This window comes from Trichosurus vulpecula, chromosome 2 (assembly GCF_011100635.1).
Source record: "Trichosurus vulpecula isolate mTriVul1 chromosome 2, mTriVul1.pri, whole genome shotgun sequence".
Lineage (NCBI taxonomy): Eukaryota > Metazoa > Chordata > Mammalia > Diprotodontia > Phalangeridae > Trichosurus > Trichosurus vulpecula.
The window spans coordinates 200,472,759-200,486,071 of NC_050574.1; the positions used below are offsets into that span (position 1 = coordinate 200,472,759).

General features: G+C 36.1%; 1 pseudogene; it reads left to right on the forward strand.

Moving 5' to 3' along the window:
- Nucleotides 1–9,616: 9,616 nt before the first annotated feature.
- LOC118840173 lies at nucleotides 9,617–10,185 on the forward strand (annotated as a pseudogene).
- The last annotated feature ends 3,128 nt before the right edge of the window (nucleotides 10,186–13,313 follow it).

Sequence of the window (13,313 nt, forward strand, 5' to 3'; positions counted from 1 at the left end):
GAGATGCAAGGTTGGAGGTCAGTAGATATAAGAATCATCAGCATAGAGATGGTAATTAAATTCATGGCAGTTTATGAGATCATCAGTGAAGTATTGCAGAGGAAGAAGAGAAGAGGACCCAGGACAGAACCCTGAGGGATACCTATAGTTAGAGGTAGTGATCTGTATGAGGATCCAGCAAAGGCAGACAGAGGAGTATGCAAATAAGTAGGTGAAATAATGGAGAACAGTGTCCTGAAAACCTAGAGAGCAGAGAGTATTGGGAGGAAAGAGTGATCAACAACGTCAAAGCCTGCAGAGAGATCAAGAAGAATTTGGGTTGAGAAAAAGGCCATTGAATTTGGCAACTAAGAGGTCATTAGTAATTTTGGGGAAAGAAGTTTTGGTGGAACGATGAAGTCAGACACTAGACTCTTAGGTGTTAAAAAGAGAGTGAGAGGAGAGAAAGTGGAGGCACTTATTTTCAAGGAGATGGTCACCTAGGTCCTAGGTCCCTTCCAGCACTAAATGTAGCCTATGTTTCAACATGAGCAGTAGGAAGGAACTGAAGGTACATTTGTTTGGAAGCAGTTGAATGTGAATCATGGTACCAAACTAGACTATTTCTAGGCATCTAGGTGTTACAATGGACTGAGTGCTGGCCTGTAAGTCAGGAAAGTCTCAGTTCAAACCCAGCCTTAGATACTTACTGGTTGTGTGATCCTGGGCATGTCACTTAAACTCTGTTTGCCTCAGTTTCCTCACCTATAAAGTAAGGATAGTAATATCACCCACCTCTCAGAGTTGTGAGGATCAAAGGAAATAATATATGTAAAATTTTTTGAAAACCTTAAAGTGCTATAAAAATGCTGGGAAATTCTACTATTAGTAATAATAATAATTCAAGTTTACATTGGCAACTGTGTTCCTGAGGCTCACTTCCCTCCTCCACTTCCCAGAAATCATACACAAAAAGGACTAAGGTTCCCTTATACAATCTACTTGCATTAATCTGTTGTTTTTTAATTTATTTTTAACATTCATTTCTTAAAATTTTGAGTTCCAAATTCTCTCCAACCTTCCAGCTCCTCCCCCACCCACTGAGAAGATGAGCAATACAATATCAGTTATACACGTGAAGTCATGCAAAACATATTTCCATATTAGCTATGTTGCAAAAAAAGCAAGAAACATAAAGAAAATTTAAAAGTATGCTTCAATCTGTACTTAGAGTTCATCATTTCTCTCTGTGGAAGTAAATAGCATTTTTCATCATGAATCTTTTGGAATTATATTGGATTATTGAATTAATCAGAGTAGCCAAGTCTTTCACAGCTGATCATCTTTACAATATTGGTATTATTGTGTAAAAATGTTCTTCTGGTTCTGCTCTCTTCACTTTGCATCAATTCATAAAAGCCTTCCCAGGTTTTTCTGAAATCATCCTGCTTTTCATTTTTTATAGCACAATAGTATTCCATAACAATTATACACCACAACTTGTTCAGCCATTACTCAATTGATGGGCATCCCCTCAATTTTTAATTCTTTGCCACCACAAAAAGAATTGCTGTAAACATCTTTGTACAAATAGGCCCTTTTCCCTTTCCTTTGATCTCCATAGGAGAGAACTGGTAGTGGTATTGCTGGGGCAAAAGATATGCAGAGTTTTACAGCCCTTTGGGAATAATTCCAAATTGTTCTCCATCCCAATTTTTCCATATCCCCTCTAACATTTATAATTTTCCTTTTCTTTCATAATAGCCAATCTGATAGGGTGAAGTGGTACCTCAGAGTTGTTTTAATTTGCATTTCACTAATCAATTGTGAGTTAGAGCTTTTTTTCATATGACTATAAAGAGTTTTCATTTCTTCTCCTGGAAATTATCTGTTCATATCATCTGACTAGTCATAAATTGGGAAATTGAACTTATTTTTATAGATCTGGCTCAGTTACCTATATATTTGAGAAATAAAGGCTTTATCAGAAAAACTTGCTACAAAATTTTTCCCAGTTTCTTGCTTTCCTTCCAATTTTGGCTACATTGGTTTTGTTTGTGCAAAAACTTTTTAATTTTATGCAATCAAAATTACCCATTTTACTTCCCATGATCCTTCTTATCTCTTGTTTGGTCATAAACTCTTCCCTTATTCATTAATCTGACAGGTAAAATTTTCCATGTTCCCTTAATTTTCTTATGATATCATCCTTTATGTCTAAATTGTGTAGCCATTTTGACCTTATTTTGATATATAGTGTGAGATGTTTATCTGTGCCTGGTTTCTACCAAACTGCTCTCTATTTGTCACAGCAATTTTTATCAAATGGTGAGTTCTTGCCCCAAAGGCTTAGATTCTATTTCTTAGCCAGTACCAAACTGTTTTGATGATTATCACTTTGTAATATAGTTTGAAATCTGGTACTGCTCGGCCACCTTTCTTCACTTTTTTTCATTGATTCCCTTGATATTCCAGACCTTTTGTTTTTCAAGATGAATTTTGTTATTTTTCTATTTCTATAAAATAATTCTTTTGTAGTTTGGTATGGCACTTAAAAGTAAATTAATTTAGGTAGAATTGTTATTTTTACTATATTGGCTTGGCCTACCCATGAGCAATTAATATTTCTCCAATTGTTTAGTTCTGTCTTTATTTGTCTGAAAGTATTATTATTAATGTTATTATTATTTCAATGTCTGTGGTACCTTTTTGTAAAATGTAATTTCCCTGATTATCTATTTTATTGAGGTCTACCTTTGCTTTTGCTTTGTCTGAGATCATGATTGTTACCCCTGCCTTTTTTTATTTCAATTGAAGCATAATAGATTTATGTCTAGCCTCTTATATTAACTCTGTGTGTATCTCTGTTTCAAGAGCGTTTCTTAAAAACAACATATTGTTGGATTTTGGTTTCTTATGTATCCTGCTATCCACTTACATTTCCTGGGTGAGTAATCTCATTCACATTAATAGTTATGATTACTGTGTATTCCCCCCCATTCCATTTTATTCTGTTTATCCTTCTATCTCTTTTTTACCCTATCCCTCTTCAAAAGAATGTTTTCTTCTGACCACTGATTCCCTTAATTTATTCTCTCTCTTATTATTCCTCCGTTATTTTATCACCTTCCCCTCCTACTTCCCTGTTGGGTAAGATTGATTTTTATATCCAGTTGAGTTTGTAACTATATCTACAGATAGATATGTAGATAGATAAGTAGATAGATAGATATTCCTCCCTCTTTGATCCAGTTCAGATAAGAGTGAGGTTCAAGAGTTGCCCACCACTTGCACTTCAAAAGATCTCCCTTGTGCACCTCTTTTATGTGAGATGATTTTTCCCTATTCTTTCTCTTCTTACCTCTTCTCTTAGTGAATCCATCTTTCTAATCTCTCCATTTTTTTTAGATTATCCCAACATAATCAACTTGCACCCATGCCATCTGTCTGCATAGATATATCCCTTCTAATTTTTCCAATAAAGCTCTTAGGAGTTGCATGTATCATCTTCCCATACAGGACTCTAAACATATGATTTCTCTTTCATGTTTACCTTTTTATGTTTCTCTTGACAATTGTATTTCAATGTCAGATTTCTTATTCAACTGGTTTTTTCATCAGGAATACTTGAAAGGCCTCTATTTCATTAAATATTCATTTTTCCCCTGAAGGATTTTACTCAGTTTTGCTATGTAGACTATTCTTAGTTGTAATTCTAACTTCTTTGGCTTCCAGAAAATCATATTCCAAGCTCTCTGCTTCTTTAACATAATAGCTGCTAAATCTTCCTGACTGTGGCTCCACAATATCTGAATAGTTTCTTTCTGGCTACTTTAAGCTTTCTTCTTTGACCTGGGAATTCTGGAATTTGACTATAATATTCCCAGGAGTTTTCATTTTAGGTTCTATTTTAGTAGGTGATTGATGGATTCTTTCAATTTCTTTTTTGCCTTCTGTTTCTAAGATATTAAGGCAATTTTCCTTTATAATTTATTGAAATGTGATATGTAGATTCTTTTTTGATCATGGCTTTTAAGCAATTCAATAATTGTTAAGTTATATCTCCTCAATCAATTTTCCAGGTCAGTTGTTTTTCCAATAAGATATTTCATATTTTCTTCTATATTTTCATTCTTTTGACTTTTTAAATTGTTTCTTGGTGTCTCATGGAATTGTTAGCTTCCACTCACCCAATTCTAATTTTTCAGGAACTATTTTCTTCAGTAATAGTCTGTACTTTTTGTACCATTTGGCCAATTGAGCTTTTTAGGATGTTATTTTCTTCAATGTTTTTCTTGTCTCTTTTAACAAGCTATTAATTCTCTTTGCATAATTTTCTTGCATCATTCTCATTTCTTTTCCCAATTTTTCCTCTATCATTTTTATTTTATTTTTAAAATCATTTTAGCACTTTTACTCTTCCAGGAATTCTTTTTGGGCTTGTGTCCAATTAGCATTTTTCACTGAGCTTTTGCTTGCAGCTGTTTTCATGTCATTGTCTTCTTTTGAGTTTGTCTTGATTTTTCCAGTCACCATAATAGCTTTTCATGGTCAGATAATTTTGTTGTTTTTTACCCATTTTCCAGCCTATTTCTTGACTGAACTGTGGGGAGCACTGTTCCAATCTTTAGTCTTTTTCATCATGTTGTTTTCACAGGTAGTTCTGGGGGTTTGTGTGTTTTTGGTGCTTCCAAGGAGGTATGATCCAGGGAAAGGTTGCTCTGCTGGTTTGAACTCCAGTTCTTACCCTAGAAGGGTCCTTGCTCCTTTGCAGCCACAAATGCTAGCACTCCTCTCTGCTTCAGAAATGTGACCAGGATCCCTGCTCCCTTGTTATTTCAAGTGCTCCTCTCTGCCCTGGAACTGTGGCCCAAAACTGAATATGGGCAGTGAAGTTGCCAAATAGGTTCTGCACCCAGTGCTAGCACAGGTATCCCTTGTAATCTCTTTCTGATCAGTTTTTCAATCCCCTTAGTGTATCTAGATTGAGAGCACCCAATGTTTCTGCTGCTGTCACAGACATCTCCAAGGTCCACACTTAATATTGCAGCAATGCGTACTCAGGTTGAGCCTCTACCCAGTGTCACAGACCTCTCCTTCTAACCTCCTCAATTTTCTTAGGCCAGATGGAAAAAGGTCTCACCCTGACTTTTTGTTGGCTATGCCTCTCCATAATTTTATTTGAGGCTTTATTTTAAAGTTGTTTGGAGAAGAATGTTGGGAAAACTCAGTTATAGTGCTTCCTATACTCCACCATCTTGGCTTCACCCTTAGCAAATTCTTTTATAAGACTCAATCTAGTCTTTTTAAGCTTATGATTACAGGTAAGGGCTTTTTATGACAATATGATTATCTGACTAAAAATTTAAGAAGCTTATCTTTATACATTTTAATCTGTTGAGAGAGAACCAAAATAAATGGCATTATACAAAGTGGTGGTATGCATAATATTAAATGGATTGTCTTCCTGTATTACTGTACTTTAGAAGCATTGTGGACTAAAGGCTAGATTGCTGTCTTGGAGTCAGGAAGACTTCAGATTGAAATTGCAATTCTGGCACTTACCAAGTGTTTCTTCCTGGGCAAGTCTTGTTACTTCCATGTGCTACAAATATCTCCCAAGGACATAATCACAAAATCATACATGAGCTGCAGTCTCTCTTGAAGAAATGAGTTCTCCAAATGCCTGAAACTGCAGATTCTATGCATATCCTAGACAATATTCTAACAGTTTTCTAAATGGGATTACTGATACTGGCCACTGAACCCTCCCCTATGCCTATAGTGGCTGTACCTAACTTATCTTTAATCATCAATTTTGATGTCTGTCCTTCATTAAAAACCCTTCCATTGCTTCCTATTTTACCACATCAAGGCAAAGCCTTCTACCTACATTTTAGGGCCCTCAACAATCAGGCCCCATTCTGTTTATCTAACCTTATCTTCCACCACCTTACAATGTCTCCCTTTCACTTAGGCTGACTTTGCCACTGAACTATAGAAAGGAGAGGCCCATTTGCAGCCATGCTTTCACTAAAGGTATTGGTCTAAATTAAAATTCCTCCTCCCTTCATCTAGCAAAAAAGTTCTCTGAATACCTCCCCCTTCTTTGACTTTCTTAGCACCAAGGGTCTAGAGTATACAATTTAACAATCATATACTGTTGTTTCATATATATTATTACTTTTCTTCAACTTGATTTTAATTTCATTGAGGGCAAGGATAGTATTAGTATCTTATATAGCTGACCTTGCTAAACTTCTCCAACCAATGTTTATCAATTGGTTCCATTTCTTCACTATCTATTCTTTTCTTAAATCCCTATCATTATATTTCCTCTCTTTCTACTAAAACTGTGCTCTTGGAGGTCTCCAATGATTATCTTGCCAAAGTCAGAGAGGTTTTCTCCATCTTTGTTCTCTTTAATTTCTCTTGTCATTTGACCCTTTCTTTAACATCTCTTGGTTTCCATGATTCTGTATTTTCCTGGTTTTCCTCCTCTCGCTCCTTCTCTCTTCTTAATTCCTCTTTTTTATTCATCTAGACTCTACTTCTGCATGTCCTGCAAGTAAAAGTTCTTGACTTTCTGGGTTTTCCTTTTTATATATTTTCTTTAAGTAAACACATTTTCTCTTAAGACTTCAGCAATCATTTCGGTGGTGATGGTTTATAGGTTTAGATCTTTAGTCTTAAATTCTTACCAGAGCTTCAGTCCTAAATTTCCAACCCTTCAACCTATCTCCCTCATCCAATTTCTCCTAACTCTGTCATTATCCCAGTCATCCGGATTTAAAATTGTGGCATTGTCTTTCACCTCTTTTCTTTCATTGCTATATCAAGCATGAAATCCAACTGATTCTTCCTTTGAATGGTCTTTGAAATTTTTTCATTCATTCTTTCCTTTCCTTACATCAATCCTAGTAAAAACCCCCTTGTTTCCTGACTAATCTTTCTGCTACCAGTCTGCTACTGAAATATATGTTACACAGTACTGCTAACTTGATCTTTCTAAATTAGTATGCTTCCTCTACATTATTCTCCTACTCCAAAACTTCCATTTATATCCCAATACCTACAGGATAGAATATGCTACTCAACCTGGCATGTAAGGTCCCCTCTACAATCTGGCCTCAATCTATCTTTTCACCTTATCATTCCTCAACACAAACCTGAGGTTTCAGCCAGATATTCTCACTGTCCCTAAATACTGTGTGCTTATTCCTAGTTCTGAGTCTTTATCCATGCTGTTGCCTAAGCCTGGAATGTCTTTCCCTTTCTATGCTAAATATTAAATTTAAACTCATCCTTCAAGACTAACCTCAAATCTTATCTCTTTCTTTCCTGATCATTATCGCCTGAAGTGATATAGCACTTTTTATCTACATGATCTATTAAGAAAATAATCATATGCTGCCTTGAATTGCTACTTAATTCTTGGGTACATATATTTATTGTTTCCACAGCTAAATTGTAAACTCCTAAAGGGCAGACATCACATAATACATCTTAATTATCCTTTATAGCACCTAGGACAGTTCCATGAACAAAAAATGGAGGCTCAAAAAAGTCTGAAGTGAATCAGTATAGGGGTTAGAATCAGGAAATGAAGAGTTTCCCAAACCAAACCCCAAAATTGGAAGCTGTATTTACAAAATAAGGGCTTGAGGTAAGTCAGAAAAGGAGTAGGAGTCAACATAATAGGGTAATGACTTCTGGAAGTGGGGCCAAGATGGCAGTAAATGAGCTCTCCTAACATTCTCCTTCAAACAACTTTAAAATAATGCCTCAAATCAAATTCTGAAGCAGCAAAGCCAATGCAAGGTTGGGGTGAGACATGTTTGCAGAAAAAAATTTAGGAGAGATCAACTACCCAGCAAAACTGAGCATAATTTTCCAGGCAAGGAGATGGACATTCAGTGAAATAAGGGAATTCCAGACCTTCCTGATGAAAAGGCCAGAGCTCAACAGAAAATTTGATCTCCAAATACAAAACTCAAGAGAGACATAAAAAGGTAAATGGCGGGGGGAACCCCTAGTCAATCAATAAGGCTAATTAGTTACATCCTGATATAGGATTATTTTGTTTTCTATATGTCAATCTTGAGAATTGTATACTTGTTGTGACAATCAAAAGGGATATTCATAGACTGTGGGTATCAGTATAAAATAACTGATATAATGATAAAAAATATAATTAAGAGATACAAAGGGATGTTTCTGGGAGAAGAGGTAAGGAGGTAGTACGAAAGGGTAAATTACATCACATGAAGAGGCACAAAAACATATTGTAGTAGAGGGAAAGAAGGGAGGGAGAAGAGCAGTATTTGAGCTTTACTCTCATTGGATCTGGTTCAAGAAGGGAATAACATACCCTGATAAGTATAGAAATCTAACTTGTCCTACAGGCAGTAGGAGGGGAAACGGGAAAAAAGGAGGGGGGGTAGTCAGAAGGGAGGGAAGAAGTAGCAAGGGGAAAATGGTAAGATAAGGGAGGGGAAACAAGAGGGAGAGCAAACTGAGGAAGGTGGTGCTCAAAAGCAAAATCTGTTGAGGAGTGGAAGGGGAAAGGGATAAACAAAAGCATAAACAGCGGGGGAAATAGGATGGAGAAAAAGACACAGATAGTAATCATAACTGTGAATGTGAATGGGATGAACTCTCCCATAAAATGGAAGTGGATAGCAGAATGGATTAAAAACCATAATCCTATCATATGCTGTTTACAAGAAACACATTTGAAACAGGGGGGATACACACAGGGTAAAGGTAAAAGGCTGGAGTAGAATATATTGTGCTTCAGCTAAAGTAAAAAAAAGCAGGGGTAGCAATCCTAATCTCAGACAAAGCAAAAGCAAAGACAGACCTAATTAAAAGAGATAAGGAAGGACACTGCATCCTGCTAAAAGGCACCATAAACAATGAAGCAATATCATTATTTAACATACATGCACCAAGTGGTATAGCAGGCAGATTCTTAGAGGAGAAGGTAAGGGAGTTACAGGAAGAAATAGACAGCAAAACCATACTAGTGGGGGACCTCAATCTCCCCCTCTCTGAACTTGATAAGTCTAAACTCAAAATAAACAAGAAAGAAGTTAAGAAGGTAAATAGAATTTTAGAAAAGGCAGATATGATAGACCTCTGGAGAAAACTGAATGGGGATAAAAAGGAATATACTTTTTTCTCAGTGGTACATGGTACATACTCAAAAATTGACCATGTACTAGGGCATAAAAACCTCACAATCCAGTGCAGAAAGGCAGAAGTAGTCAAAGCATCCTTTTCAGATCATAATGCAATAAAAATTATTTGTAACAAAGAACCATGGAAAAATAAGCTAAAAATTAATTGGAAACTAAATAATCTAATTCTAAAGAATGAGTGGGCCAAAGAACAAATCAGAGAAACAATTAACAACTTCATTCAAGAGAATGACAATAATGAGACAACATACCAAAACTTATGGGATGCAGCAAAAGCAGTTCTTAGGGGAAGTTTTAAATCTCTAAATGCTTACATGAATAAAATAGGGAAAAAGGAGATCAATGATCTGGGCACACAGCTGAAAAAGCTAGAAAAAGAGCAAATTGAAAATCCCCAATTAAATACCAAATTAGAAATACTGAAAATCGGGAAGATGGAGGAGGAGGAGGAGCGGCGGTGGCAGCGGCAGAAGCAGCAGAGCCCGGATGAGCCGCCCGCGCCCCCGGGGGGCCGCCGCCGCCCCTGCCGGTGGCGGTGAGCCGAATAGGAGGAGCGGGCCCGGCCCGGCGGCGCTCAGCTTCGTGGGCAAGCGGAGAGGCGGGAACAAGCTAGCCCTCAAGACAGGAATAGTAGCCAAGAAGCAGAAGACGGAGGATGAGGTTATGACAAGTAAAGGAGATGCTTGGGCCAGGTACATGGCGGAAGTGAAAAAATACAAGGCACATCAGGGCAGTGATGATGACAAAACCCGGCCCCTGGTGAAATAACTCTTCTCCGCCAAGGACTTTCTACATTGTACATACTTATTTAACGCAGCAAAAGAACAATTGCATTTTCACCAAGGACTCAAAACACAGAAGACAAACTTGTAGCTTTCTGGCGCCAGCGGATGACTCTTCAAGACTTTTTATACCTTGAGCACTTGACTTCTGAGACTTATTAGTATGTGGTTTACTGTTTCAATCTTTTTCCTTCCCACCACCCTCCTCTCCAACCCTTCATCCCTCCCCCCCTTTCTTCCCCATCACTTCTGGGAAGTAAAGAACTCAACTAAACAAAACAAAAAAAAAAAAAAGAAATACTGAAAATCAAAGGAGAGATTAATAAAATTGAAACCAATAAAACTATTGAATTAATAAATAAAACAAAAAGCTAGTTTTATGAAAAAACCAATAAAATTGATAAACCTTTGGTCAATTTGATTTAAAAAAAGAAAGAAGAAAATCAAATTACCAGTATCAAAAATGAAAAGGGTGAATTCACCTCCAATGAAGAGGAAATTAAAGCAATAATTAGGAATTATTTTGCCCAATTGTATGCCCATAAATTTGACAACCTTAGGGATATGGATGAATATCTACAAAAATATAAATTGCCCAGGTTAACAGAAGAGGAAGTAAAATACCTTAATCACCCCATCTCAGAAAAAGAAATTGAACAAGCCATCAATGAACTCTCTAGGAAAAAATATCCAGGGCCAGATGGTTTTACATGTGAATTCTATCAAACATTCAAGAACAATTAACTCCTATATTTTATAGACTATTTGGGAAAATAGGTGAAGAAGGAGTCCTACCAAATTCTTTTTAGGATGCAAATATGGTACTAATACCTAAACCAGGAAGAGTCAAAACAGAGAAAGAAAATTACAGACCAATTTCCCTAATGAATATTGATGCAAAAATTTTAAATAAAATATTAGCAAAAAGATTGCAGCAACTTATCATGAGAATAATGCACTACAACCAGGTAGGATTTATTCCAGGAATGCAAGCCTGGTTCAATATTAGGCAAACTATCAGAATAATTGATCATATCAACAACAAAACTAACAGAAACCATATGATCACCTCAATAGATTCAGGAGAAGCCTTTGACAAAATACAAAACACTAGAAAGCATAGGAATAAATGGAGCCTTCCTTAAAATTATAAATAGCACCTACCTAAAACCATCAACAAGCATTATTTGTAATGAGGATAAGCTAGATGCATTCCCAATAAGATCAGGAGTGAAACAAGGATTCCATTATCACCTCTATTATTCAACTTGGTACTAGAAATGTTAGCTGTAGCAATAAGAGAAGAAAAAGAAATTTAAGGAATTAGAATAGGCAAAGAAGAAACTAAATTATCACTTTTTGCAGATGATATGATGATTTACTTAGAGAATCCTAGAGCATCAAGTAAAAAAACTACTCAAAATAATAGCAAAGTTGCAGGATATAAAATAAAACCACACAAATCCTCGGCATTCCTATACATTACTAACAAAACCCAACAGCAAGAGATAGAAAGAAATTCCATTTAAAGTTACTGTAGACACTATAAAATATTTGGGAGTATATCTGCCAAGACAAACCCAGGGCCTATATGAGCATAATTAGGAAACACTTTTCACACAAATAAAGTCAGATCTAAATAAATGGAAAACAACAGTTACTCAAGGTTAGGCCAAGCTAAAATAATAAAAATGACAATTTTACCTAAATTAATTTATTTATTCAGTGCCATATCCATCAAACTACCAAAAAATTATTTTACAGAGCTGGATAAAACAATAACAAAATTCATCTGGGAGAACAAGAGGTCTAGAATATCTAGGGAATTAATGAAAAGAAATGCTAGGGAAGGTGGCCTAGCCATACCAGATATTAAACTGTACTATAAAGCAGCAGTCCTCAAAACTACCTGGTACTGGCTAAGAAACAGAGTGGTGGATCAGTGGAATAGGTAAGGTACAATGACTATAGCAATCTACTCTTTGATAAACCCAAAGAATCCAGCTTCTGGGCTAAGAATTTACCATTTCACAAAAACTGCTGGGAAAATTGGAAAATGATAGGGCAGAAACTGGGCATAGAACAATATCTTACACCATATACCAAAGTAAAGTCAAAATGCGTTCATGATTTAGAAATAAAGGCTGATGCTATAAGCGATTTGGGAGAGCAAGGAATAGTTTACCTATCAGATTTATGGAAAAGCAAAGAATTCATAACACAACAAGAGATAGAGAACATTACAAAATGCAAAATGGATAATTTTGATTATGTTAAATTGAAAAATTTTTGTATAAAAGAGCCAATGCAACAAAGATTAGGAGGCGAGCAGAAAATTGGGAGAAAAAATCTTTACAACTAGTGTCTCTGATAAAGGCCTTATCTCTAAAATATACAGGGAATTGAGCCAGATTTATAGGAATACAAGTCATTCCCCAATTGAGAAATGGTCAAAGGATATGAACAGGCAGTTTTCAGAGGAAGAAATTAAAGATATCTATAGGCATATAAAAATGCTCTAAATCACTGCTGATGAGAGAAATTCAAATCAAAACAACTGTTAGGTACCACATCTCTCCTGTCAGATTGGCTAAAATGACAAAACAGGAAAATGATAAATGCCGGAGAGCATGTGGGAAAATTGGAACACTGTTACACTGCTGGTGGAGTTGTGAACTGATCCAGCCATTCTGGAGAGCAATTTGGAACTATGCCCAAAAGGCTATGAAAATGTTCATATCCTTTGACCCAGCAATACTACTTCTAGGGTTATATCCCAAAGAGATCACACAAGTGGGAAAATGTATGTACAAAAATATTTATAGTAGCTCTTTTTGTAGGAGTGAAGAATTGGAAATCAAGGGGATTCCCATCCATTGGGGAATGGCCGAACAAGTTGTGGTATATGAATGTAATGGAATACTATTGTGCTATGAGAAATGGGGAAGAAACGGACTTCATAATAACCTGGAAAAGCCTACATGATATAATGCTGAGTGAACAGAACAGAACTAGAACATTATACACAACCACAGATATATGGAGTCTGTGATGACTGACCTTGATAGACTTAGGTCTTCACAGCAATACAAGGTTTAAAGACAACTCCAAAGGACTCATGAGGGAGAGAGATATCTACATCCAGAGAAAGAACTACGGAGACTGAATGCAGATCGAAGCAAACTGTTTGTTCTCCTTTTTTTTTTCCTTTTCTTTTTTTTCTCTCTTTTTTTGGTTTTGGGTTTTTTTTTTGTTGTTGTTTGTTTTTGTTTCTTCTTTCTCATGATTCATTCCATTGGTAATAATTCTTCTTTACAACTTGACTATTGTGTAAATAAGTTCAATGTGA